Here is a 27,649-nt window from a genome sequence, read left to right as displayed (position 1 = left end):
GGCAACCCTAGGCCACAAATTATTCTCATACAAGATTTAGTAAGGTAGGTTAAATTCCTGAAAGCTAAATTACAGGAACATAAATGCTCGGGTTTGCTTGTTAAAGTGTTATTAAAGAATTTTTTATATGCTATTTTCCCCCATTCAGCTGAGCCACCATGAACTTAGAGGGTAATGGTTATTTTATTTATGAAATAATAATTGACTCTATAGCTTTTCTACTTCCTAACCCAAGAAATTAAAATGCTGCCTTTGTCTGTGACATACTCAGTTTTTCCACATTTAAAACATTTGGGATCAAATTTCTCTATCAAAGTAAGGACTTAAAAGCTCTCATGAAAAAAAAATAAACATACTTGCCTGAGAATTGAAAGGCACCATCTTAGATATATTAAGCAACCTGTTCGTGAATGTATTGTTCAAGAACTTACCAATAGGAAATTCAGTAGCTCATGAGATTCATGGTGCCGTGTACAACAGAAGACCTTGCTATTTCAAAGGCCATTCCTTAGTGCTCTTCACCATTGTGGGGAATGCAAAGAAACCAGGGAATTCTAGGATACTGGCTGGGTTTTGCAAGGGAGAGATGGAGAACCAGGGGTGTGACTGGTGGGTAGGAGATTGCTACAGGAGCAGTCAGCTGTGATTGACACGTAGAGGGATCTGCATTAGATTAGTGGGTGTAGGGATTGATCTGGAATCAATAGGTTGAGGGGTCACTGGGAGGCTTGACAAAGCAACCAGGGATTGGTTGGTAGGATTGGAATCAGATGTTGTTTGCTTGGTATTTATATTTATCCCATCTAAGGTTAGATGGGATCTTTGGGGGAAGAAGATGATCTTGTCAGCAAATTAGTGAGTGGAGAGAATTATGTTGGCAGATCAGTGAAAAGCAGGGTGTTGGGAAATAGCTGTGGCATGATGGGTATTCTACCTGGTTGAGGAGGGGACTGTAGGAGAGCTGGTGAAGTAAACCCACCTGAGGTGTGATCCAAGCACAGGACTCTATGGGCAGTGACCTACTGAGAGAATCTCCTTTAGATAACAATGAAGCGGGTCTCACAAGTGTTGTCAATCCTGGGTTTACATGAGTGGCCCAGGTCATCTTTTGTGTAATCCAAAAGCCTGTAAGAGGCAATCAGGTATGTGTTACATGCTGCTGGATGCATCTTTGCACATCTGACCTCTGTTTGCATTATCATATCAGACACTTGGAGGACATAAAACAAAACATTGCCAACTTTGTGCAGATTACATTCAAGACCCTGATATTTCATGGCATTTTATCTATCATTGAAACCAAATGGCTTAGCAAACAAAATATGGTGCCACATCATCCAACTTCTAGGCAATTATCATTCTCTTTCATTTCCAGAGGGAATTACTGGAAATTCTGTCCTTGGGAACAGTGTTGAAACTCAAAAGTGGATGCTTACTTCAAGAATTGTGAAGCTTGGTATTAACCTTATACTGGTAGAGGGAATTGGATGGGTTTGGTTCTATTACAGCTGATTCCTGGTGAGATCTTAGCAAGATGTGCTGTAGGAAATATCCCAGATTCAGGACTTTAAATGAGGTGTGGCAGTTTATTTGATGTCTCCTTCTAACAGCTAGCTGCCACAAATACAGCCATTTAGCAGAGGCATTATTAATGATATCATCAACAAATTGACCTACTGCTTCTCTTTTATTGTTAGAAATGAAAAAAAGAAAAATGTTATATTCAACTCCATGTGTATCTCTATACATATTTACAAAATTTACAAGTCCAGCTGCTTTATGGATCCTCTGACTCTGTGGGACATTCTGCGTGTCACTGGTGTGGCTAGTGTAGCTTTTCTGTCTTCTCGAGATATTGACACATGATCCAAAATTCACCAGTATTATCTTGTTTAGACTGTCAGTTGCATTATCTCAAGTTGCTTCCTCATATTTACCTGTGATGTCCTTTTTCAGCACATCTTCTATCCCACATAACTTTACATATCTTGGAAATCTTTCTTCAGTAATAGATGATCTATACAGACTTTCCATCCACTTAACTCCATACATTTGCACACTTTCTCCCAGATTTTGTCCAGATGGTTGTGTCTGACTGGGGAAACCCATGCCCAAAGTTTGTTGCTGAATCCAGTTTTCCTTTTGACTAAATCTAAGATGTTTTCTTTGGCTCCATTTCTTTCCCTTGACATGTTAGTTGGCTGTTGCAGTCTTAGCCTTGTCCTGAGACTACAGTTCTTGACCACCTTAATCAAGATGTAACCGTTAATTGAATGCAGCATTGTCCTGTAGGTTAACAGGAAAACTGACAATCAGTGCTTCATGGAAATACTTTCTTCAAATTACCTATTTGTTGCATGCCTCCTTCACAGTGTAGACAGAACATTCTTCCTCCCTATTAAGGTATAGAGATGTAAAACATTTGTTTTTTTACCAGTTATGTGCATAAGTTGTTTGAACTGTGCAGAACGAGATTGTGGTCCATTACTAGACACGGGTCCTTCTTGTGACCTGTGTATTGTAAACATTGACTTCAGTTCATCAGTGGTTCTTTGGATGGTACCTCAAGATCCAATCTATCACACTTCTAACTCCTGGTGGTGCCAAAAAATTTTCTGTTTCCCTCTCATAATCATCAACATGCATCCTTTGAAATCATCCAGCACAGTACTTCACACCTGGACCAGTATCCTTAAAGAGTGTGCCCTATAAGTCTGACAAACAGGACATGCATTGACTATATCTTCAATATCTCAGTCTAGTAAACAATACCATGGGACACTGATTTGAGGTACAAACACCCAGATGCTGGGTGCATAGTTTCCCTTGGATTCACCTCTGAAGTTTCTTGTGAATGACTACAATGGTGTCCCCACTTGAGACATACAAGTCACACATTCTCTGGTGAAAAGATGTAATGTCTTCTCAGACCCACATTTAACACATTCCAATCAATCAAGCCATATTTGTGCTCCTTTTTTAAATTGTTATTTACGTTAATGACCCACAAATTTCCATATCTGTGACCGGCAAATTGACATCAACTGAACGTACCATAAAAATCTTATTCTCCAAATCCTCTTTTCCCTCTTCAAAAGGAAACCTCGAGAGGGCATCTGCTGTGACATTTTACTTCGAAGTCCAATATTCTATGTTGTAATCACACATAAGGTAAAGTGACCCATCTTCACATCCTGAGCTGCTTTTGTGCTAATGGATGACTTTGTGGTTTTTACATGAACACCACAATCATGGTTGATCCCTATATACCTTAATTCCCTGAATGCATAAATCTCAGTCTTGTATGTACTCAACAACTGATCATCGATGGCCAACTGAGGATAATAATATCAAAAGATTCACAACCTTTTAAGTGAAGAAATTCATCCCACTCCTACATGGACCTAATCTGAGACTGTGACCCTTATTTCTAGATAATCCAGTTGGAGAAAAAAGTCCTTCTGCAGTTATTTTCAACTGGAGGAGAATACAGGGGAAAGTGACAGCAAGATAAGGTTACGTACAGCAGAGAGTTCCAGTTGAAAAGCCATCCCTTGTACATGTAGGAGAGACACAAGAGACTGTAGATGCTGGAATCTGGAGCAACAAACAATCTGCATGAGCAACTGAGCAAGTCGAGCAGCATCTGTGGGGGGAAAGGAATTGTCAATGTTTTGAGTCAAAACCCTGCTGCTTGATCTGCTGAGTTCCTCGAGCAGATTGTTTGTTGTTCCTGGTATACATTAAATAGTTTGAATAATCTGCTCCTGTCCCGTTCTTCTAATGTTGTTTATCCACGATTCCATACCTCAAACATCAATCACTGTGTCCAAGAGTTCTGAAGTGCTTTGTCATTTGTATTTTGCTTGTTCCCTGTATCAGTAGTCTTCATAAAGCCTCAACAGATTAGTTGAAAGTGGACTCCATTTATGTTTCCATATCTACTACTCTGTAATAACGTAAATATTTTTCAAAGAATTTATTCACAGGACCCAAGATCAATTGAAAGACTTTCTCTACAACAAGTGCTAAATTTATTGTCTGTGATTTCTAGCTTCCCATTTAGAACATAAAACAGTAGTGTGGTGACCCACCTTCCACGCAGGCGAACCGGCTCCGAAAACGGCGTGCACATCGGCAGAGAGGTCAGCCACAAAATGGCACTGGGCCTTCTTCTCCACAAGTGAGGGGAGAAAGCCCACACGCGGGAGAGGTTCTGGTGGCACACCTCGGACGTCATCGCCACCCGGAGACGGGGGGAATTTAACTGTTTAAAAGCCGGGGGGGCGAGGTTCGCAATAAACCAATTTTGAGTGCAACCTACCGACTGCGTGTCATTATTTCTAGCTTAGTGCATAGTCCATCGCTACATTGGTGACCCTGACAGTCCAAACAGGATTTGGACCGAGGATGATCGACTCTTCATCCATTCACACAGTTTCGCTAAAACTGCCACCCCTCTGGACCCCGCCACTACGCTTGTGGTTTGACCAAGCAGAAGCCCAGTTCCAGATTCAGCAGATATCTTCTGATTCCACGTGTTACTATGACATGGTGAGCTCCCTTGACCAGGAGACAGCCACCCAGGTTGAGGATTTCATACAGTCACCCCAAAGGAAGGCAAATATGCAGCATTCAAAGCGCTGCTCATAAGGACCTTCGGCCTCTCATGGCGGGACCGAGGTGCCTGCTTGCTGCACCTCGACAGTTTGGGAGACAGGCTGCCGTCAGCACTAATGAACGAGATGCTGGCCCTGGCTGACGGACACAAGCCCTGCCTTATGGTCGAGCAGGCATTCCTAGAGCAACTGCCCGAGAACATACATCTGCTACTGGCTGACGCAGACTTCAGTGACCCCCAGAAGGTGGCAGCCCAGGCAGACGTGCTGTGGAAAGCCAAGAAGGAAAGCGGGGCGTCTGTTGGACAGATTACCAAGCCACGTGCCCAACGGCAGTACAGACCAGGCCTGGCAATGGAGCACACACAACCTAGAGGCAAGAGTGAGGAGGCCAATGCACAGCGGTGTTTCTACCACCAGCGGTGGGGCACAGAAGCCTACCGGTGTCGCCCACCCTGCGAGTTCCCGGGAAACGTCAAGGCCAGCCATCGCAAATGGCTACAGTGGCTGGCCACCAGGACAGCCTCTTGTACGTCTGGGACAAACAGTTGGGATGCCGCTTCTTGGTCGACACCAGAGCGGAAATCAGCATCTTACCCCCAACAGGATAAGACACCCGCAACAGGGAGCCAGGACCCACCCTGATGGCCGTAAACGGAAGTATGATACGAACTTATGGCATCCACACAGTGCAGTCGCATTTCAGCACCAGCTGTTCACGTGGGACTTCACACTGGCCGCCGTGGCCCAACAACTCCTGGGGGCGGACTTCTTGTGAGCTCACAGCCTACTGGTCGACTTGCACAGGAAAAGGCTTGTCCATGCCAAGACTTTCCAGACATTCTCCTTGGGCGAAGCCAAGTTGCCAGCCCCACACCTGGACTCCCATCATGCTGTCGGACAATGAATTCACCAGAATCCTGGCGGATTTCCCATTGGTTCTGGCACCACAGTTCACGGCAGCCATCCCCAGACATGGAATACAGCACCACATTCCGACCAAGAGACCACCACTCCATGCCCGCCCACGATGGCTTCCCCCGGACAAGCTCCGCCTGGCGAAGGAGGACTTCAAGAGGATGGAGGAATTGGGGATCGTACGGCGGTCAGACACCCCATGGGCCTCACCCCTGCACATGGTGCCCAAAGCAGCCGGGGGCTGAAGACCATGCGGCGACTACTGTCGACTGAACAAGGCTACAACCCCAGACCGCTACCCCGTGCCGCACGTACACGATTTTGCAGCAAACCGGCACAGGACAAGCGTCTTTTCCAAAGTGGACCTCGTCTGGGGATACCATCAAATCCTGGTCCACCCTGAAGACATCCCCGAGACAGCGCTCATTACCCCGTTCAACCTGTTCGAGTTCCTCTGAATGCCATTCGGCCTGAAGAATGCCGTACAGACGTTCCAGCAGCTAATGGATGCAGTGGGACGCGACCTGGACTTCGCATTCATCAATTTGGACAACATCCTCATAGATAGCAGAAATCGTCAGGAGCATCTGTCTCACCTCCGCCAGCTCTGCTCCTGCCTGAGTGATTTCGGCCTCACGATCAACCCAGCCAAGTGCCAGTTCGGACTCGACACCATCGACTTCCTGGGCCACAGGATTACCAAAGACAGGGCAACACTCCTGCCTGCCAAGGTAGACGTGATCCGCCACTTCTCTCGGCCCAACACAATCAAAGGCTTGCAGGAGTTTGTGGGTATGATCAACTTCTACCACCGTTTCCTCCCCTCAGCAGCCCGTATCATGTGTTCTTTGTTCACCCTGATGTCGGGTAAAGGCAAGGACATTACTTGGGACAAAGAGGCTGCGGCCACTTTCGTTCAAGCCAAGGAAGCCTTGGCAGACGCTGCAATGCTGGCGCACCCCAGAACGGACGTTCCAACCGCCCTTACAGTGGATGCATCAAACACAGCAGTCAGTGGGGTGCTGGAGCAACTCATCGAGGGGCGCTGGCAACCCTTGGCATTCTTCAGCAGGCACCTGCGGCAACCCGAACTCAAGTACAACGACTTTGAGAGCTGTTGGCGCTATATCTGGCAATCTGACATTTCAGGTACTTCTTAGATGGCAGGGCTTTCACCGCGTTCACGGACCACAAACCGTTGACCTTTGCGTTCACAAAGGTATCCGATCCCTGGTCGGCCTGCCAGCAGCAACATCTGTCCTACATCTCCGAGTACACAATGGACATCCAGCATGTCTCAGGAAAGGACATCGTCGTGGTGGACACAGTCTCCAGGCCAGCTATCTGGGCCCTGTCCCAGGGGGTGGACTATGTAGCACTGGTAGAGGTGCAGCAGGCAGACGACGAGTTGCCCAGCTACAGGACCACAGTCTCGGGTTTGCAGCTGCAAGACTTCCTGGTAGGCCCAGGTGGAAAGACCCTCCTGTGCGACGTGGCTACCGGCCAACCTAGCCCCATCGTCCTGGCGTCCTGGCAGCGGCGAGTTTTCAACTCCATACGCGGCTTGGCGCACACATCTATCAGGACAACCGTCTGGATGGTCTCCAGCAGGTTCGTGTGGCACGGCCTTCACAAACAGGTCAGCGAATGGGCCAAAACGTGCACACTGTGTCAAGCGGCCAAGGTGCAGCAGCACACCAAAGCCCCGCCGCAGCAGTTCGAAACCACCCGCCGGAGGTTCAACCACATTCATGTGGATATCGTGGGGCCCCTGCCAGTGTCGAGGGGAGCGCGGTAACCTCCTAACTATGGTAGACCGGTTCACAAGATGGCCGGAGGTGGCCCCGCTCACTGACACCATCGCCGATTCCTGCGCCCGAGCACTGTTTGCAACCTGGGTAGCACGTTTCGGGGTACTGGCCCACATTACCTCCGACAGAGGCGCCCAGTTCACCTCCAGCCTGTGGTCAGCTGTGGCCAACCTGTTGGGAGCACGGTTACACCACACAACTGCCTCCCACCCACAGTTGAATGGACTAGTGGAACGTTTCCACCGTCACTTGAAGTCGGCTCTCATGGCCCACCTGAAAGGGCCTGACTGGGTGGACGAGCTTCCCTGGGTCCTGCTTGGAATCCGCACAGCACCCACAGAGGATCTCCACACCTCGTCAGCTGAGCTGGTGTATGGCGCACACCTGGTTGCCCCAGGGGATTTCATACCAGCCCCAAGGGGGCAAGAGGAAGAACCCGCGGCAGTCCTGGACAGACTATGCAAGAGGCTCGGCAACCTGGCCTCTGTACCGACTTCATGACACGGACAGATCCCGACCTGTGTACCCAAAGACCTGCAGAACTGTAAGTTTGTATTTGTACGGAGGGGCGCACACTGGACACCACTACAGGGGCCATACGAGGCGCTGTTCAAGGTGCTCAAGAACAACAGATCCATGTTTGTTCTAGACATTGGGGGGAAGAGGAGGTTTTCACAGTGGACCGGCTCAAACCGGCCCATGTGGACTTGGCGCAGCCGGTTGAGTTTCAGGCCCCACGGTGCAGAGGCAGAACGCCCAAACAGCGACTGATCCAGTCTGTGGACTTCGGGGGGTGTATTGCCGGTTCTGGGGGGGGGGGGAATGTGGGGGTTATGTGGCGACCCACCTTCCACGCAGGCAAACTGGCTCCAAAAATGGCGCGTGCGTCGGCAAAGAGGCCAGCCGCAAAATGGCGCTGGGCGGCCTTCTCCACCAGCGAGGGGAGAAAGTCCGCACGCAGGAAGAGGTTCTGGAGGCGCACCTCTGACGTCATCGCCACCCAGAGAGAGCGGAGACTTAACTGTTTAAAAGCCAGCGCGGCGAGGTTCGCAATAAACCAGTTTCGAGTGCAACCTATCGACTGCATGTCGTTATTTCTAGCTCTGTGCATAGCCCATCACTACAACAGCACAGGAACAGGCCTTTTGGCTCAACATATCTGCACCTACCACGATACCAATCTAACCAATCCTATCTTCCTGCACATGCTATAATTCCCTCTGTTACCTGCCTGTTCATCTGTCTGCCTAAATGCCTCTTAAATGTTGCCATCACATCTGGTTCTACCACTTACCCTGGCAACGAATTCCAGGCACTTACCACTCTCTATGTAAAAAAAGGTTCCCTGGGAAATCTCCTTTAAACTTTCCTCTCTCACCTTAAACCTATGCCTTCTAGTATTTGACATTTCCAATTTGGGAAAAAGACTCCAACTATCTACCGTGTCTGTGCCTCTAATTTTACATACCTATCAGTTCACCCGTCAGCCTCCTTTGATGTCCAGTAATATTAATGCATTGTATTTCTGCCAAGTGTAATTTAAACTACCAGAGACCAGAATTGCAGAAGTACAGATAACTAGGAGGATAAAAGAGCTGGAGAGTTAAGGGAAAGAAGTTATGGTAACATTTGAAAGAAAGAAAAATTAAAAATGATGTTGCTGCTGGACTATATGCCAATGTAAGTCAGCAACCATTACAGGGGAAATGGTTGAAAGGACCCAATGCAAGTTAGGACATGGGCAAAAGAGTTTTGGATGATCTCATATTAATGGAGGGGTGCAGGAAGTGTGTTGAAATTATCAAATTTGGTAGGTAACAAACTAATGTTTCAGTAGCAGATGAGCTAAGTGCAGCAGTGTGATTGGCTAATGGTGGTGGAAATAGACTGTATTAGCAGGGACCAAAAAAAAGTTGCTTGGATATTCCCAACCTTTGAGGAAATGTCTCCTTATCCTTATGGGATTTGCAGCAAGTAGTCTGATACTTAAAGACTGTGAGATGTTTGAGTGTTGACAGTGTTTAGGAAGCAAAGGCAAACTGGCTACACATTCACACAAGGGGACTGAGAAGAAACAGATGGATGAGAAGTAGAACAAGCCAATGTGGTTGGTGCGGACTCCATAGGTAAAAGTGTGGGCACAGGAAGAGAAACCACTGAGGCGATTCATTGGGTACAATAGGATCATTAAGAATGGAATCGGATGAACTTAGCTGTATAATAACAAGAAGGTACAGTAGGAGAATGGTTTGGTCAACCCTAACCAATGACGCAGATGAGAAAGATGAGGAGGGATAGATTATCACTTTAACAATTACGCAGGGTGTCATAAGTGACCTTGATAAGAGTTATTTCATTACTGTTACAGGGACAGAAACCTGATTAGAGGGAGAACATCTACTTGAAATGCACTTGACTTTAATAATAACCAATGTGCTTCACTGGGTATGTTCAATTCACCTGTTCTAAATATACCTCAGAAGAAGCTTTGAGTAGTTAAGAACTCCATTCACATAGTCTGATTTTAATAATAGACCACAGGCAGGAATTTGTGAATCAATATAGCAGATACACTCTATAATGTGTAGGGCAACGAGATGTTTTTAAAACTGAACATGCATCCCATTCCCGACCCCTCCAACTTTGTACTGTTCAGAATTCCAACTGTAACTGTTGTCAAAGGCACAATTCTTCTATCTGATAATGTAACAAGTTAACCCAGTGTGAATCCCTTTATTTTTATGGAATATGCTATTTGCTAAAGTGAGAGCTTAGAGAAGGTTTATTTTCACTGCACATAACACTCATCAGTGCCCTCAAAGAAAGTTTTACTTAGATTTCCCTTGTAGTAACCTCAGAAGATATCTCCTAGAGATTATTGAGGAATCATGTTCAGTGTTGGTTGGAAGCCTATAGTTCTCTTCACTAAGGTTGGGGGCGAACAAAAAAGGTCTACATAGTTTTGCAGGAAAGTTGAGGATTCTGATATACAATTGACAAGCTGTTTAACATCATTCCAGGAAGCAAAGGACTGGTTTCTCTGTTGGCTTTTTAACTCACACAGGTAGCCAAGATGTGGCTTACCTGGGGACCACTACCTATGCTGCCTCAGACATCAACATATGTAGGTTCTGCATCTGCTAACAATGAAAGGTCACACAAAACAGACATGAACAAATTTGGACAGAGATGATTATTTCATTTGTGTTTAGTGATAGGAGTTAACTTGCCAGTTTCAAGGTTCTTATAGTCACAATGAGGTAAAGTGAGTTTAATAGTCTTCGCAAAGGCCAATATCAATATAATTAATTCTGTTTTATTGTGTCTATGTTCATTTTAATTAACACACACCACTGTATGATTCACAACACATGGGTGTGTAAGCTCCATTAGAAAGGGTTCTCCACTGCCAACTGTTCTCCAATGATAACAGAAGATAATATACCATCTACTAATAATTGAAACATCTTTCATTATTCAGTCCTATTGTGGCAGGCATCAACTTGGGTGCCAAGGCGTTGCAGTAATGTTGTAGTTTCAGAAGATTATACAGAATGATTCCATGGCTCAGCAGATGAAAACAAAATAATCTATTTAGAGTGTCAATTCAAACTCTCCCTCAGCTAATGGATCTAAAGTTTTGGAACCTCGGTGAAGACTGATCCTTGAACATTAATCCTGCATTAAATTATCTGAGGGTTTTTCAAACAACTTTCCAAACTTGATTACTTTCAAGGAGTCTATTATTGCACTACTGAATGAACTACACACATTAGTGGAAGTTTGCCACATCTGGGAAAATGGAGTTTCCACTGATTAAAGCCTCAAGTTTGGCACAGTTAAGATTTTTACTAATTATTGAGCCTGTAGACATCTTGGAATACAGCAAACACCACTCTTTGTAGTCTGATTTCTTCAGAATGTTGAAACATCAGATTGAAATATCCATAATGCAAATCTTCAAATACCTCATTGCTCTCTGAAGAACCACTCTAAAACCAAAGAATATGCCCCATAGGAAATAGAAGGATCCAAGACTGATGTGTAACAAGTGTGCTAACATTCTTGTCTTACCCCATCAACATTGTCCAACAACTGGAGAGGTGAATGCAGGTTCAGGCCACCATTAGATGTGACAAAGTAATTTCAGGGCCATCTTATGACCCACAACAAGAAAATAAGGGGCCACCTCTTCCCTGACTGCCAATATTATCATGCAGCAGCTAGCTAAAACACTTTCTCTTCCCGCTGTTCCACATCCATTTAGTTTTTCAATCTGTAATGTTCCCCAATTCAAAATATTTATGGGCATAACACATGTTTGTTTGATGTCAATGTTGTTGGTACCAGTGACAATTAATGCTTCAAAATATCTGGTATATATGTTGGCAGGCTGTGTGAAGAAATGTAACAAAAATTAAATAGTAAGTTAAACTAGTGTTAATCAATAATTGTTCATAATTAATCAGCCAGCACTCAATCACTAATCATCAAATGTCCTGGTATGATCACAGCACTCCTTACATCCTTCAATAGCTCTCACCTATTAAGGGTTTCTCCTCTGTAAGTCAATTTTTTTATGATAATGAGCAATCATCTCAACAGAACCTAAGCTTTGATCCATATTAATTGTCTTGATCTTCAAAGACAAAGTTCTCACTTATTTTAGATGAATTTTACATTTTTTTAAAGAATAATATGGAAATTAGTGCTAGTAATTAAATTTTTATTATGCGTCTCAAGTTTTGATAAGTGCAAGTTGATAACTGCATCTAGAATTCATTTCCAAATTTAATTAGGGAAAGCAGCACAAGACAAAAATGTTCAGAGGCTATAGATTAAAGGCTATGACTTAAACCAAAACCTAATTTATACAGATAAACAGTAAAGTTTTAACACACTATTTCATAGAGTTGTCAGCCTCAAAGAGCTGAGTGTCAGAATAACAGAACATTTTTATTTAACCACATAAATGCTGGTAAAGTTTATTTTATTACATTTTACAAGTTGCAGACCATATATATTCCATGATTTCTGTTGATGTTCTTCAAGGGAACCAAGTTGTTTTACTAAAGCCTAGTTACTAATAACATATGATCCTTTAAATTTAAAATAAAATTGTACTTAGAAGTATAATGTAAGCAACAGTAGACGTTGGCCGTGTTTAATAAACTGCTGCATCATTTTTCCTTCAATTAATTTCTACACAAGCAATCACACCTTCCATGGCCAAAACAAATTTCGCCATTCTTTCACACACTGGTTTTCAGACTATCTGTGCTCCACACATCAGCTTCTACAATCAGGGATGAACCAATCTTTAAAAAAAATATTTTTGCAAGTCGTTGTCAGATTTAGAACAAGGTAAAATTTCAACTATTATTTGGGAGGTCAAATGTAAGTAGTATACAATTAATGGCAGGACCCTTAACAGCATTGACGTATAGAGGGATCTTGGGGTCCTAGTCCATACCTCCTTAAAAGTGGTAATGCAACAGATAGAGTGATAAATAAGGCTTAGGGCATGCTTGGCTTCATCGCCAGGGGCACAGACTATAAGAATCAGGAAGTCATGCTGCAGTTGTATAAAACTTTCAAGTGTGGCCTAACCAAAGTATTGCATGCTGCTCTGGTCACCACATTATAGGAAGGATGTGAAGGCTTGGAGAAGGTTCAGAAGAGGTTTATCAGGACGCTACCTGGATTAGAGGGTATTAGCTATAAGGAGAGGTTTGGTGAACTTGGATTGTTTTCTCTGGACCGGAGGCTGAGGGGATACCTGATAAAACTTTATAAGATTATGAGAAGAATCGATAGGCAAAATAGAGTCATTTTTCACCTCAAGGTAGAAATGTTGAATACAAGAGGACATGGCTTTTAGGTAAGGTGAGAAAGTTTAAAAGGGGATATGCAGGGCAAGTTTTTTTTAAACCAGGGGTGGTAGTAGAACCAGATAAGACAGTGGCATTCAAGAGGCTTTTAGATAAGCACATGAACATGCAGGGAATGGAGGGATATGGATCATATGCAGGCTGAAGGGATTAGTTTAATTTGGCATCATGCTCAGCACAGTCATCATGGGCCGAAGGTCCTGTTCCTGTACTGTACTGTTCTATATTCTATGTTCTATTAGTTAGCTCTGGATTTAAACACATCATGCAACATTAATTTCAACTACTGATTGTTCTTTCAGTATACAAAAAAATCAGACACCAAGAAGAGGGACGGATTCAATGGGTTTGTGACAAGTGCTGAAGACAATGATTTTGGTCGTTCCACTATTAAGGTGGAGGAAATTTCCACATACCATGTATTTGGCAATGGACAAGCTGTAGATCAGTTTGGAGGTGGTGATGGAAGGGAGGTAGATCTGGGTATTATCAGCATACATAAGGAAAATGACAATGTGACACATTGATAAAATATTCCCTTGATGAGGCAGACTTTCAGTGGCTCTATTAAATAGAAATAGTCTGTGCAAAATGCAGAGTCTTCCAAACGGACAATGAAATAATATGAGTCTATTAAGTCACAGCTCCATTTCGGGAGCTATGTTAAACTGTGTACCTTGGCTGGAAGTGGAATGAGTTACTATATTTGGCCTTACCTGGAGAGGAAGAAAGTGATCTGGAATTTCTGCTCCCAATGCTAGTCTAGTAAATTCTACTGGAAAATGCTTGTTTGTCGCTGAAAGCAAGATATGATTCATTAGTCACAACACCTACAAATAAATGGCATTTGTTCTTTAGGCACATGCATAGTAAACAATTACTGCTTTAGAGTACTGAAGGGTATTCATTGCCTTTGGACCTAGATCTCAGAGTCATTCCTGCCTTAGGAGGCAAAGAAACTGGGAAGGATAGGAAAAATAAAAAGAAAAATTATATCTACCATTGTTTGGCTGAATGCTTCTCATATAAATCAGTTGGATTGCTGAGCAAATATTCTGAAAGGAACAGATAATCCTGTATGACCATCTAAGTCCATTAGTTCCATATACAGTTTTCCCTGCTCTGTATTTTAACCAACCTATTTAATGTTCTCAAAGTAAAACCTCTGTGAGGTTTGCCTCTGATTTGCCTAAGTGGTCAATTTGCTCAGTAGTAGCATTCTTGCCACTGAGGTAGAAGATTGCAGGCTGAAGCCCCACTCGAGATTCGACATTACATCCAGACTGATAACTTGTTGTGATTCTAGAAATATGTTGAATTGTTGAAGATGACTATTTAGACCATGTTAAAAAAAATCCCTTTGAAAAACTATTTGAAGATGGTTAAAGAGCTATCACAGTTATCTCAATCAATGCAGCAAAAAAAATTGTAATTTTAGTCTACTTATTGTTGTGTGCAATTACCTTTAAGGTTTCTTTACAAAGAAAAAATTATACTTATCAGCTGCATTCTGCAGGAATATATAATTATTGATAGTTGCATTTATTGTTAGAGCCCACATTCCCATTCTTACATAGGTAAGCATCTAACCCAATATGCCGATAAACATAGCACAAATGGCTTTTGACGGGGAGTTAGTCGAGAAATGTGCTACGAGGTAATGAAAAGTGTAATTTCTAATATCAGTTTAGGCTTATTAACTTTGTACAGATATCTTCTGATTCCACGGTCGTAGCTTAACTGAAACTAAAATTTTCAAGTAAGTAGTTTACAGCAGCAAAGGGCCAATAATTATTAAACTTCTACTTAGTTTGTGGCTAATTTACGTCAATAATAGCACTTGATATGTACTAATCTGAAAGTTCTTGCCACGATATTCAAGTTACTATTTGCACTCAACCACTAGTGATGTTAAAATCAACACAGATACATGAGAACTTCAACTTTTCAGTCTGTGTCCAGGAATATATAAAAGGAATGAGAAAAATCAGAATCATACCAAATGTGAACTGCAGTGTAAATCCCCAAAGAGAACATATTGTCCAATTTCCAGCTCTCAAACTATTAAAAAAAACATTTTGAATTCTTCTCACCTCCAGAGACTCATAGGACATAAACATCATCCTAGTTTGGTTTCGATTTTGCATATCCATATTAAATGTTTGACTCTACCACACTCAGCATGGGGTTTCTCATAAGAGATTCCATATGGTTACTTTAACCCAAATGAACCATTATGCAGAGTTGTCCATACACAAAGTGTTCAGATGTTCTCAGTCATTGTTACTTACAGTTCTTTACTGAGCTAATAACTGGGGCCTTAGGTGTTATTATTCTGTTCTCCCACTGATTACTGAACAGAGCCAAAACAAACTTGGCCATTCTTTAACATACAAGTTTTCAGACTATCTGTACTCCGCACATCAGCTTCTAAAGTCTACACGGAGCAATTCTTTTCACAGATTTCTGTCTTTTTTTTAATGTTTCTCATTTTAAAAAGGCCCAAACTGATAATTGGGTGTGACAAATATGGATCTTAAACCAAAGATGTTTGGTCAAAGAAGTCTGTTTGGATAGCAATTTAAAGAAACAGGGGAAGATTGATAGATGGAGTGGATTGAGGAGAGAATTCCTTACATTACAATCTAGGTGTCAGAGAGAACAGATGTAGGCAACTGATTTACAGGGGTAGAGTTTTACTAGAGGTTGGAGTATGATAGTATTCCCTGAGACGTGGATGACACCTAAAATTTATCATACGCAATCACAGGTGTGCAGTCCAACACATGCCCACATCCTATATAAATCTTTAATGGAGGGTATTGAAACTCCATAAGCTCTGCTGCTATGAAACTCTTTCTCAAAAAAAAAGTGTAGAATCAACTTCTTTCTTCTCCATGTATACACTCTGCTGGACAGAATTTCAAATACTGGGTATGAAGAATAAAAAAAAATCTCAGTATAAATTTGTGACAATTAGCCTGTCTTCTTCAGATTTTTTAAAGCTAGCAGCAATGAAAGCAGCTGAGAAAATACTATGGAAACTCAGCTGAAACATTTAATAGGAACTAAGTCATCTGTATGAATAGTAACATTATCAATGTCAATTCTTTTTGAAACTGCTACCCAATACAACTTTGAAACTAAGGGTGCAGATCCTTAAATCCTCCATATGCAGATTTTCAGTATCTTACCATGTAAAGCAAAATGTTGCAGAGACATTTTGCTCATTTCAAATATTCTTGACAGCTAGATACTTTTATAAAAGACAGGAACCTTTGCTCGCACAGTATAGATGTAAAAATCCATTACTGGAGAAAATAAAATGTTCAGTCTTCCATTCAACAGCATTATTACAAACTCTCCATAGATTTCATTATTGATTTTTTTTTTAGAAATCAAAGGAGGTGACAATGGTATTTAAAAATTGCTAGTTGTTGCTTCTGTAAAATAAGAACAAAATGTAAATACAATTTCATGAACTGCATGCAAAAGAATTATAAGGACATCAGTACATTAAATACATAATCTGCCTGAATAGAATCCACCTCCTGAAATTTTGAGATACTCTTTTTTTTGACTTACCATTCAGAGATCTATTTTTGATAACTAATAAGCCATCAGTGAAAGAGACGGCACAATCTTTAACAATATGAACAAGATCAACAGCCTTTGAAAATAATCAGTAAGGTGAAATGTGTCTGTGAACAGAGAACAAAAATGGTAAACCTGATTACAATGAACTCAAAACACAGGAGTGATATCTCGCAAGTATACTGCATATCACAACTGTCTTCAATCAGGGTACTTCAATGCTTTCATCAATACATGTCCAAATGAGATAACCAATATATTAATGATCCATTTGAGAGTGGATGATTCATTTAACCATGGCCAATCGACCAATTAAACATCTTGTTCGATATCAGGTGATTCAGTGTTGTTGACTAAAACCAATCAGCACACCTAAAGCCCTGGTATGGAAGAATTGCAATTGCACAACATCAGAATGTTTGCAATAATAAAAAGATTTAAAAGAAATGGCCAATGGGAATTGTTGGAACACAGAAAACTCGTAAATACAGCACTGAGGATGATATTATTTTATCTGAGTATTATCAGCCCATAGTGTCTTCCTTTTCTTAGCCAAGTAATAAGTATATTAAATCATATGATGGCTTTGTTGCAAAACACAGCACTATTGGTGCTCTGGATCAACCCTACTTACATTTTTCTCTACATTTTCATATCATAGATACAAAGTATTCATATCATACTTCATGGCTTCAACCAGTTCTTATCATAGAATTGCTCATTATAAATCATTGCTAAATGAAATATAGTACTTGAAAGTAAATCACAGAGAAAATACATTGAATTAAATAGAGGGATCCAACAGAAAGCTTGGATTGGTGCAATAGACCCCTTTCACAGCCTATGAAAACATTGTATTCCTCATCTTACCAGCTGAGCTGCAGTCTGGTGCTGCTGAGTTTCCCCAGCATTTATGCTTGGAATCTGCTCTTGGTTATTGTGCAAGGATAGACCAAGCACAGGTTTGACTTGAATGAAGGCTGCAGGGCTGTGTGGAAGAAAAAGAAACATAATATTCTATTTTGATTTCTTTTTAAATGTTTTAATTACTTTGAAGTGTTTGTGCATTTTAGTTGATATTTACTTTTGTATAAAAATAGTAATTATAGAAAAATATAATCATGATTTCATGTTCAATAGTTTTCATATGTTTCTGAGAATTGTATATATCCAGAAACATTGGGAATATTTGGCAGCTTTGTGAAGATGGGTGTTTCCTGGCCATCACATACTTCCATAGGAGTTTTTATGGAGGCAGATTGCTTTGACCCACCTATATCACTCCCTCACATTGCAAGAGGTCATGGTAATGCCAAAGGCCTCGATGCTCAACTCTTGATCCATCTAGCCTAAGCAAGATCAGCTTTCAGAATTCAGCAAAGATAGGTTTGGCAGAATGAAGAAAGTGGACAGTGAGCATCAGCAGGGACGTCTTGAGAGGGAAAACCAAGCTATATTATCTTCCCTTTTTAGTAATAATAATGCAAATAATTAGTGAACACAAGCTACCTTTGTTCAAATTAAAGGGATGACTAGAAAAGGTAAATGCCAATGAGATTTCAGAGAAGATTCTACAACATCACTAAGGAATGTTCTTTTAAAGGATTGAGATAGCACAACCTTTGGGAAACTTAAAAACAGTGTATCAGATATCATGGGCTGAAATTATAACTGACAAGTGAAAATTGAGATTACATTGATGGTGTTTTGTGTGGATTCAATAATTGTTATTCTTTTTACTGTGATACCTTACAAAGAGCATTGAGTACTAACACATGGTTATGTGTAGGCCAGACCAGGTGGTTACTGCAAAATCCTTTAAAGCTGCAGTGAACTAAATGGATTATTACAACAATTGAGCAAGTTTCATATTCATTCTATCTGGTGGCATCTGAGATAGCTCCAGATTTATTGAATTTAGTTTAATAATGTCATGAGATTTGAACACAAGACCTTTGGATTCCTTACTCAATCACAAAATCATTATCTTCTCAGAATAAAAGGACAGATTTTTATCATGTAGTGCTATTGCCCTTATAATTATTGACAGTATTTTTGGAACCTGAATGAAAGGACCAATAAGGTGGGGAATCAGAATTATTTACCAATTGATCTAGATGCAAAATAAGCTGCTGATTCAAAGTTCATGCTTTTTGACTTGAATGGAAGATGATAGAAATAGTATATATTGCTAAATGAAGTTAATCTTTGTTTCCTAGGGACATTTTTATTACTAATATCTGCAAGTCTAACAAGCAAACATTTCTTACCCAGAAGATACATCTTCTCTTGGTGTGGGAGTGGAATAAGTACCTGGGAATTGGGATATTTAGGAACTAAGATTCATGGAGACAAGTCTTTAGTCCCTTGAATACAATTGTGAAAGTGGCCTTTTTGTTCTTATTTATTACGAACATATTGTAATATATTTTATAGAATCAAATTTTGATATTGTTTCAATGCTGTTTTGTCAGGATGATGCTTCCACTTTTCTGGATCTAAATTCATCCAAAAGTTAAGCCTACATTTAAAGGTTTTTTTCCATGGCATATTGATTTGAAATTACTGGCTTTGGCATTCATTTTTGCCATCATTAGCATAGAAAATATGTATTTTGAATATTGATTTTGTTTTTATCTTTTTCCACATATTATGTTTACGTGGTTCAACTTGTTTGTCAGACATTCTCTGCTAATTCACTAGAAAGCTATCAATTAAATATTTTCATGACTTTTGCCGAAAAGCAAGAGCTAATTTAAAAAGGGGGGCTCTTACAATATAAACATTCACGGAAACTCAGAAAGTGATATCTCTTTGATCAAAACATTGTAGAGCAAACAGTGACTTAAGTTAACACTGGAAATCTCAGATACAGTATATATTTACGTTGTACAAAATAAAAAAAATGGCATGTGAATATTATGCATTTGGATTTCTAGAAAGCATTCAATAAGTTGCTACTTTAAAAAATTACTGCACAATATAAGAGTGCATGGATTGTGGAAATGGCGAACTACATAGAACAGACAGCTGGTATAATGGGTCATTTTTCGACTGTCAATCAATAATGACTGGAATGCTACAGGGATCAGTTCTGGGGCTTTATCTATATGTAGTTTATATTGATGAACTGGATTAAGGGACTTAATGTACAAAAGTCAAATTTGATATTGATTCAAGAATAGGTGGCTTATCAAGGTGTGAGGAGGACACAAAGAGCTACAAAGGGATTTACGTCAGTTAAGGAGTGGGCAAGAAATTGGCAGATGGAGTACAATGTGGGAAAATGTGAGGCTGTTGACCCTGGAAAGAAAAATGAGACAACTTTGGGAGTAATACAAGTTGATTTGGTCTCCATATTTAAGAAAGGATCTACTTACATTGGAGGCAGTGAAGGGAAGCTCACTAGGTTGATTTCTGAGATGAAGGGGTTGATGTACAAAAAAAGGTTGAGCAGATTGGTTCAATGGTCTGGAACCTGTGCTTGATCTAGCCTTGCATGCTGATCAACGGTAGATTCCAATGTTTTTAAAAGTATTGTTGCAGCTGTATAAAACCTTAGTTAGGCCTCAATTGGAGTATTGTGTGCAGTTCTGGTCACTGAATTATAGGAAAGATGTGGAGGCTTTGGAGCAGGTGCAGAAGAGGTTTACCAGCATATTGCCTGGATTAGAGTACATTAGCTATGAGGTGAGGTTAGGCAAACTTGGACTGTTTTCTCTGAAGCATTGAAGGCTGAGGGTCGACCTGATAGAAGTGTATAAAATTATAAGAGGCATAGATATGGCAGATAGTCAGAGTCCTTTCCTCCCATGGTGGAATTATCAGGGCACGGGTTTAAGGTGAGAGTGGGAAAGTTTTAAGGAGATTTGCTGGACAGTTGTTTTTTTTTACATAGAGAGTGGTAGGTGCCTGGAACTTGCAGCCAGAAGAGGTGGTAGAAACAGATATGATGGCTATGTTTAAGAGGCATTTAGACAGGTCTATGAACAGGCAGGGAACAGAGAGATACAGACCGTGTGCAGGCAGATGGGATGAGTTAGATTGGCATCGTGGTGGGTTGAACGACCTGTCTCTGTGCTGTACTATTCTTTGTTCTAAGTGTGTTTTAATTTGAAGATGAGGGTTGGGGGCAGGGTTGGAGGGAACAAAGGGAATGGTTATGATAGGTTCAAGATCAAGGTTGCCCAGGTGATACATTAATTAGATCCCAGTTTCCATTCCACATTTGAATAAATTAGCACCTATTTTATTGCTCAATTCTACTCAACTACTACCGGTTGGTTTTCATTTATTTAGTGAATTTGAATCTAATCTTATTCCACAATGAGTATAAAAGATAGTTTGTCAAACTAATCCAAAAATACCCAAGAGCTTTACACTCCTTACTAGAAGTTAAGAAAAGTTTAATCCAGCATAGCCAAAGATGGAAAACAATGGCAACTGAAAACTTGAACAACATACTCAGTACAATTCAGACAAGTAATCTTGAAGCAAAGCTGTACAATGGCTTAAGTTCACTCGGTTTGTGTATATTTTTCCATACCTTTAAATATATTTCACTATAATAAAACATTTATCTGGGCAAAATTTCACATGTATCTAAAGCTTCCAGGATTAACAAAATCAAAGCTCTTAAAGGTAAAGTTTATCAATATAGCCTATCAGAATCTGTGTCTAGTCTCTCACAATTACCAGTGATTCATTATTTTAGAGTTAGCTTCTAGGGTCACTCCTATTAGGTTTGAAATTTGCTGCATTTGGAGTGTGCTGAAGGGAAAGACTTGATCTTGTTGTAAAATGCACATAATACGCTGCACAATATCCCTGAATGGTTAATTATGCTGTTGGCTGGATTAATATTAAAGTCAAAAAAGTACTTTACAAAATAATGCGAAAAAAATGAAAATGTGAAATCCGTCTTCATAATTATAATATCCTAGACGCTGCTTTTTGTTTTTAAAGTCTGTTGAGTTTTCTTTTTAACTTGTGTGATTTATGTGCATCTTCCATTAAATATTTCTAAAAATAAGACTGAGTCATGTTTTAAGCTTAAAATTCTTAAAGAGAGAGCTCTGTGTTTACATTTGGGATTCAAATACACCAACAACATTTTCAAAATTACATTTTTTTTGTTGGGATGTGTTGAGAGTGCTTTCCTCCATTGCAGAACTTCAGAAATATGCTTTGGAATGTTCTAAGATCCTGAAAAATCTCTGTGAAAATGCAAGAATCCTTGATTCTTCCTTGGATGGTAATCCACCTGTCTGCCTACGACTCCACAAAGCCTATTATAGTCCTCCTTGTTTCATTCTTTAACCTTATGTCACCAGCATTGAAAGCACATCCCCTCTGTCCTCAGCCAAACTTAAATCATCTATATTCAGAAAGAACAAATGTTGAACTTGCTTCAAATTCTGAAGTACCGTTCATCAACGTGAGTATCACCCATTTACTCTCCCTGTTTGTTTTCTAGCCATGAAATAATTTACTTAGAATTATTATTTCTAAAACTGGTGAAAGGAGTACCAGAGTTAACTTTGTTGAGCTGGAGGGAATGAGAAGCATAAGTCGTTAAAGTGAAAGTGTGTGCTTTCTGTTGTATTTGTATCCTGACAAAATTAATAAGTGAACATGGCAAGGGCACACAATGTGGTCTCCACCAGTGTAACATGGTCACTTACGTTGTGAGCCAAAAGAAATCCAAAGTAAGTTTCAGATTTCAATCTCTTTAAGAGTTCCCTTTAAACGAAGTGACTAATCTTTAATTGTAATTCACTTATAAAGAGCACCAAGACTTTTTTAAAATTCTTGCATTTAGAACAATTTGCACATATGCATCACTTAGAATTGCAGCGCAGAATAAAATCAGGCAGCTCGACTGCCCCACACCAGCCTCCTCCTACCTTACTTCATCTTCTCTGCTGAACTTTCTCCATTCTTTTTACATTTCCTCCATTCCTTCAGCAGTAGAACTGTAATTTAATTAAACAGGTTTAAGCGACATTTGAAACCACATAAACAAAACTTCAAAAAGGATTTTTGTATATTATGTAAACTCCAAAATCAAATTATTCCCTTTTCCTCACTCTCTAATGTAAGTAGAATTTTATTATATGCTAAAATACTCAATAAAACAAAATTACTGCTAAATAACAGTTAAAAGTTGAGCAGCAACCATATCCATTGAATACTGTGGAAGAACAGCTTGGTTCACAGTGCAGTGTCATGGGGTGAACATATTTCTGGACAATGTATTGGTCCAATATTTCTAATGATATTGTTAATACATTCAAAGAGATGCTGCTAAGGGAAATTTACAGTTACTTTATGATATCACTTTGCAGAGAAATCAGAGTGATTCTTCAATTGTGTCTTGACGTGAGGAACTTAGAATAATAGTCATACATAATTGATTCCAGAGTAGAATTTATAAAAAGAAAGTCATCCAGTCTTTCATAAATAAAGTAATCTTATAATTATTGTTTTTCTGAATATCAATTAATTTAGCCCCAGCACACAGTTATAACATGGCATCACACAATACTTTCAGCAGATTTTCTTGAACAACAAAATAATTTGCTAGAACTTGTATTTTAAATGTTCTTTTAATATGTAACTTTTTACTGCATTTATCATATTTACCTGCAGGTGTATCTTAGCAATGATGTTTCAAATTATATCAGGCCTTATTCCATTATAATTTTATTTGAACTGAAAATTTACTCATTGTACTCGGAAAACTGGGGAAGACACATGGTTATGTGATTTCTATGTGTTCATTGTATCAATAAGTCATAGAAACTACTCACCAAATTAATTATTTGCTGCAAACATTATGTTTTCTGGCTAGAAGTAAGCATGGAATCATTGAATTTGTTGATTTTCCAAAATTATTCAGCAAAAATGTGTCAACAAAATATCAATTACATTGGATTGTGGAAAGCATATTCACATCAGCAAGATTTATTCCTATTGAGAAAGAAATGGGCATGTTTGTATTCATGGGAATGAGGGGAGTCAAGGAAATACAAATACAAAATATAAAATAAAACAGGATGAATTGTGAAAATTATATGAGCTTGTAATGCTGGATATACTGAACTTAAATTGAAAGTGGTTTTAAAAGTGCCATATCAATGGTGATTTAACTGTTGCCTTTTGAAAATTATATAACATTATAATCTGACTTAAAAACATTTGTACTGAAGTAGACTAGAATGTCCTTCAGTTAATTACTTGACGCATCAGCAACAATGCAATGTAGGAATGAAATAAATGTTGATTTATTTACTTAGCATAACTGGAAAAAAGTTAATAACTCCAAATATAACTTCAATTTTGAGGTCTTCTTGTATAAGATGATTGGTAATTATAATGCAAACAAGCAGAAGTTTATTCATTATGCAATTGGTCGAGTAAAATATGATCATTTTTGCCTTCGAGCATTAATGAAACCACATATGACATATAGACACTATATCACAAAGTAATATAAAAAGCTGTGTGTGTCATAAGTACTGGTTTTAAAATATTCCCGTTTTACTGCTGGTAGCCTTTGTGTACACAACGCACCCACATCTTACAGGTCTTTGCACTTAAAGGGATCTTTTGTAAATCCCAGTATTTTACATAATCAGTGAACGATATAAATATAATTTTTGCAACATGTTAACTACTGTGGTATTAAGACAATGAGTGTTAAATAAATTTAACAATCTCTTGTAAAACTGACACAGGCATTAAAAAAAATACTTTATTAAAGAATAATGAATGAACAGAGAATATAAATCTGTTACTTTTTCCTGGGCAGCTAATGGAGTATTTACCAGTCCTTTTTAGATGTAAAAGGCTGTTATTTTTCCCATTATGTATAAGTGTTTTATGTGAAAACTAAAATTTTTTCTGTCATACAGTTGAGTGCTATAAATTAAGTTTATATAGAATAGTTAGTTATTAGTATACATTTGTTATCAGTATCTGTCAACTCACAGGTTTCAATGTAATGCAATAAAGGGGAAATGTCACAAAATACAAAATATAGACTTATTTAAGATGCAAATTTTACTCGTTTTTCAAGGTGCAAGTGATTCTTGCAGAAATGTCAAAAGTACATTGTCATTGTGAGGAAGAAGCACCGGCAATAGTTCATAGGAAGCTAAACAATTTCCAATCGCCACATTACCAACAAAACAATTGCAAATGGTTTTGTAAAAGATAAATACCGATCTTTCTCTCCTAGATTTAAGTAGCATGAACCAACATGGTTACAGCAATCGTTTTTGAAAAAAAAATGTATTATTCCCTGTATCTTGCACTCTCCTCTCTAGTTTCCTGCAGATCCATAACCCCTCTAAGATAACAATGCTCCTCCAATTCCAGACTCTCATAGATTCCTGAATTTAACTTCTGATGGCCATGCCATCTGTTGCTTAAGGCTTAAGGTCATGAAATTCTCTCTAAATTTCTCTGCCTTTTTTGCTGCTTTCCCTAAAGTCTCCTGTTATTTCTTAGTATCAGAAGCATGCACCTTTTCTGTTTCACAGGTAGATCATTTGGAAGTCAACCTGACTGCAAGTCTTACTTTCTGTCGGGTGGCCCAGATACCAAAGCAAGCTACAGAAATGTGTAGGCCCAATTCCCAACACTGGGAAAAGATCTGATCCCTGCAAAAGGGTGCTTTAAATCACAACTTGATTGAATGTGAAGCATGTCAGATTATATCGGGTGGGGCTTCTGAATGACAAACCTCGAGAGGGTTGTAATTCTGGAGACGGTATTTGTTCCTTATCCCAGGCACATTAGGGTTAAGTAGGAAATCTCAGAGGTTTCCAGATCATAAGTAGCACCATAAAGCCATCTACCTTCTCTATAAAGCTGGCATCTCTTGCTTATAAAGCTGCCTTATTTTCTAAGGTTTGGAAATCCCAGCAGACTAGATCTAAATTTGTAGGTCTGGTTAAATCAGAGGTTTCAACTTTATTGTATTGCAGTATTTGATTAAAGAACTTGCCTTTGGGTCCAGGTTGACTTTTTGCCCTTTTCTCAGCTTCTTTAAAGCCACAAGTAAGAGGTTTGGAAGTGGTTTCAGATTGCACTTGAGATTTTTAAATGTCCATATCTGACTTGTCCTCAACCCACCATTTCTGGATGTTTTAATTCAGGCCCAATGGCTTTTTCTTTACAAGATTGTGGTTATTTTTAGAGCAATTTGTACTCTTTGAAAAACACTATGAAGTATAACTCAGCTTTATTCTGTGATACCAAGGGAAGTTAATAAACTGGATCGAGAAAATGAGCTAAATGTGGGTAAACACCTGCAGAATGGACACCATACTGTGCAGTCTTAAGATCCAGCTAGAAAAGTACAATGCCCAGGGTTCCAGTCTCTCTGCCATTTGCAACCACAGGGGGAAAAAAAAGACCAGCAGTGCTCCTGGGTGGAGGATGGAAGGAGAAATAACTTCAGGTCAGGTCTCACCAGCCAATGTTGCCTGATTTGCTCCTATCTTTTGCTTCATGAGGTGGAATGGTAAGGGAAGAATTCAGGCCTTTAACTTGGGAATTATCTCAAGCATTGTGTTGATCATCCAAGACTTTGTCCAGATATGAGGCTGCATCAAACTGTAGAAAATATTACAGCCCAGCTTGCTCAACATCCTCAGACTGAATGGATTAATATACACTGAGAATCTTGGATTAAGAGCTAGCCCAGTGTAAGCCCTGGTTGTGTTTCTCCCTTAGCCAGGCATTGGAAATTGTGCTTTTACCCCTGACTCACAGGAAGAGCTATTTCTCCTCTTTATAAACTCAGGTTGTGTCCTGCAAATGGACAGAGGGAATCTTTCATGCCAATCTGGATTTGAAAACCAAGGAAGGAGTCCAAATCATGAGGAATTCAGGCAAGCCTGAGGCAAAAAAAAATTGGCTAAGTCAAGGATAGGTTGAGGAAATCAGAACAAAAGAAAAGAAGAAACAAGATCAGAGAGATGTCCAATAAACTGGTGACAAGGCTGTACATTTGTAGGATCTTGAAAGTCTGGCCAACAATATTAGCTAAGGGGCAGATAATACATTTATATATTCTCCTCTACACAATTTTATGGTAAAATTAACTATTTACAATAAACAAGATAATGCCTAGATGAAAGCATCCACTTTTATCACCAATAATAATTTCTAAGCACATTTCCATTGCTATCTTGCTTCACTTATTCCAAATTGGTCATTTTATATTGCATACAAAAAATAGTAACAACACAATTATAAGAACAATATCAGGGAATTAATACTCACTTGATAAAATAATTGTTTAAATGAAATTGGAAAAATTCCTGCTTAACATAGAAACTTACCTTGAATTAGTTGAATTGAGAAGCCATTTAGGTACGTTTTCAATGTTGGTTAATGACACATAAGGTACTAAATCTCAGTTCCTAGCATCTCCTGCTGCTTCACTAGAGCCAGTGATCCAGCGATGAGATTAGTGTCCAGTTTATGACTAAACTATAGACAACTAGAATGTGAAATGAAATGCCTATCAAACCAATCCGGAAACATGTGGCTAACATGCTGCATTCGGCAAAGTAAAACTGATTGCATGTGCATAATCTGATATTTTGTGGATTTTCAAAGCTGTTTCAAGTATATATGCAAACATATGGAGCTGCTTTATAATGTGTTTGTAATAGTGGCTCCAGAGCAAGAGTACTTGAAACTGTGGCCCTTGATAAAAGTTTGTGCCTTCAGCTGGTTTATGACTTTTGAAAGAATTTGCCATTAATTCTCTACTCTATATGTACTTATTTATTTCAAA

General features: G+C 39.7%; 2 long non-coding RNA genes across 2 annotated transcripts; both read right to left on the bottom strand.

Annotated features, from left to right (window-relative positions):
• Nucleotides 1-1,468: 1,468 nt before the first annotated feature.
• Nucleotides 1,469-16,667, bottom strand: LOC127574128 (uncharacterized). The gene is made up of 3 exons (XR_007956869.1): nt 16,434-16,667; nt 13,956-14,035; nt 1,469-2,286 (listed from the first exon to the last, which is right to left on the bottom strand). It is a non-coding gene; the product is annotated as an uncharacterized LOC127574128 (long non-coding RNA).
• Nucleotides 16,668-16,754: 87 nt separating this feature from the next.
• LOC127574127 (uncharacterized) lies at nt 16,755-27,327 on the bottom strand. Its single transcript, XR_007956868.1, has 4 exons — nt 27,189-27,327; nt 22,740-22,808; nt 17,704-17,821; nt 16,755-16,940 (listed from the first exon to the last, which is right to left on the bottom strand). It is a non-coding gene; the product is annotated as an uncharacterized LOC127574127 (long non-coding RNA).
• Nucleotides 27,328-27,649: the final 322 nt, after the last annotated feature.

The sequence above is a fragment of the Pristis pectinata genome, chromosome 1, assembly GCF_009764475.1.
Source record: "Pristis pectinata isolate sPriPec2 chromosome 1, sPriPec2.1.pri, whole genome shotgun sequence".
NCBI lineage: Eukaryota > Metazoa > Chordata > Chondrichthyes > Rhinopristiformes > Pristidae > Pristis > Pristis pectinata.
The sequence above is the reverse complement of the archived record's forward strand: the minus strand, read 5'-3'. Positions and strand labels throughout refer to the sequence as shown.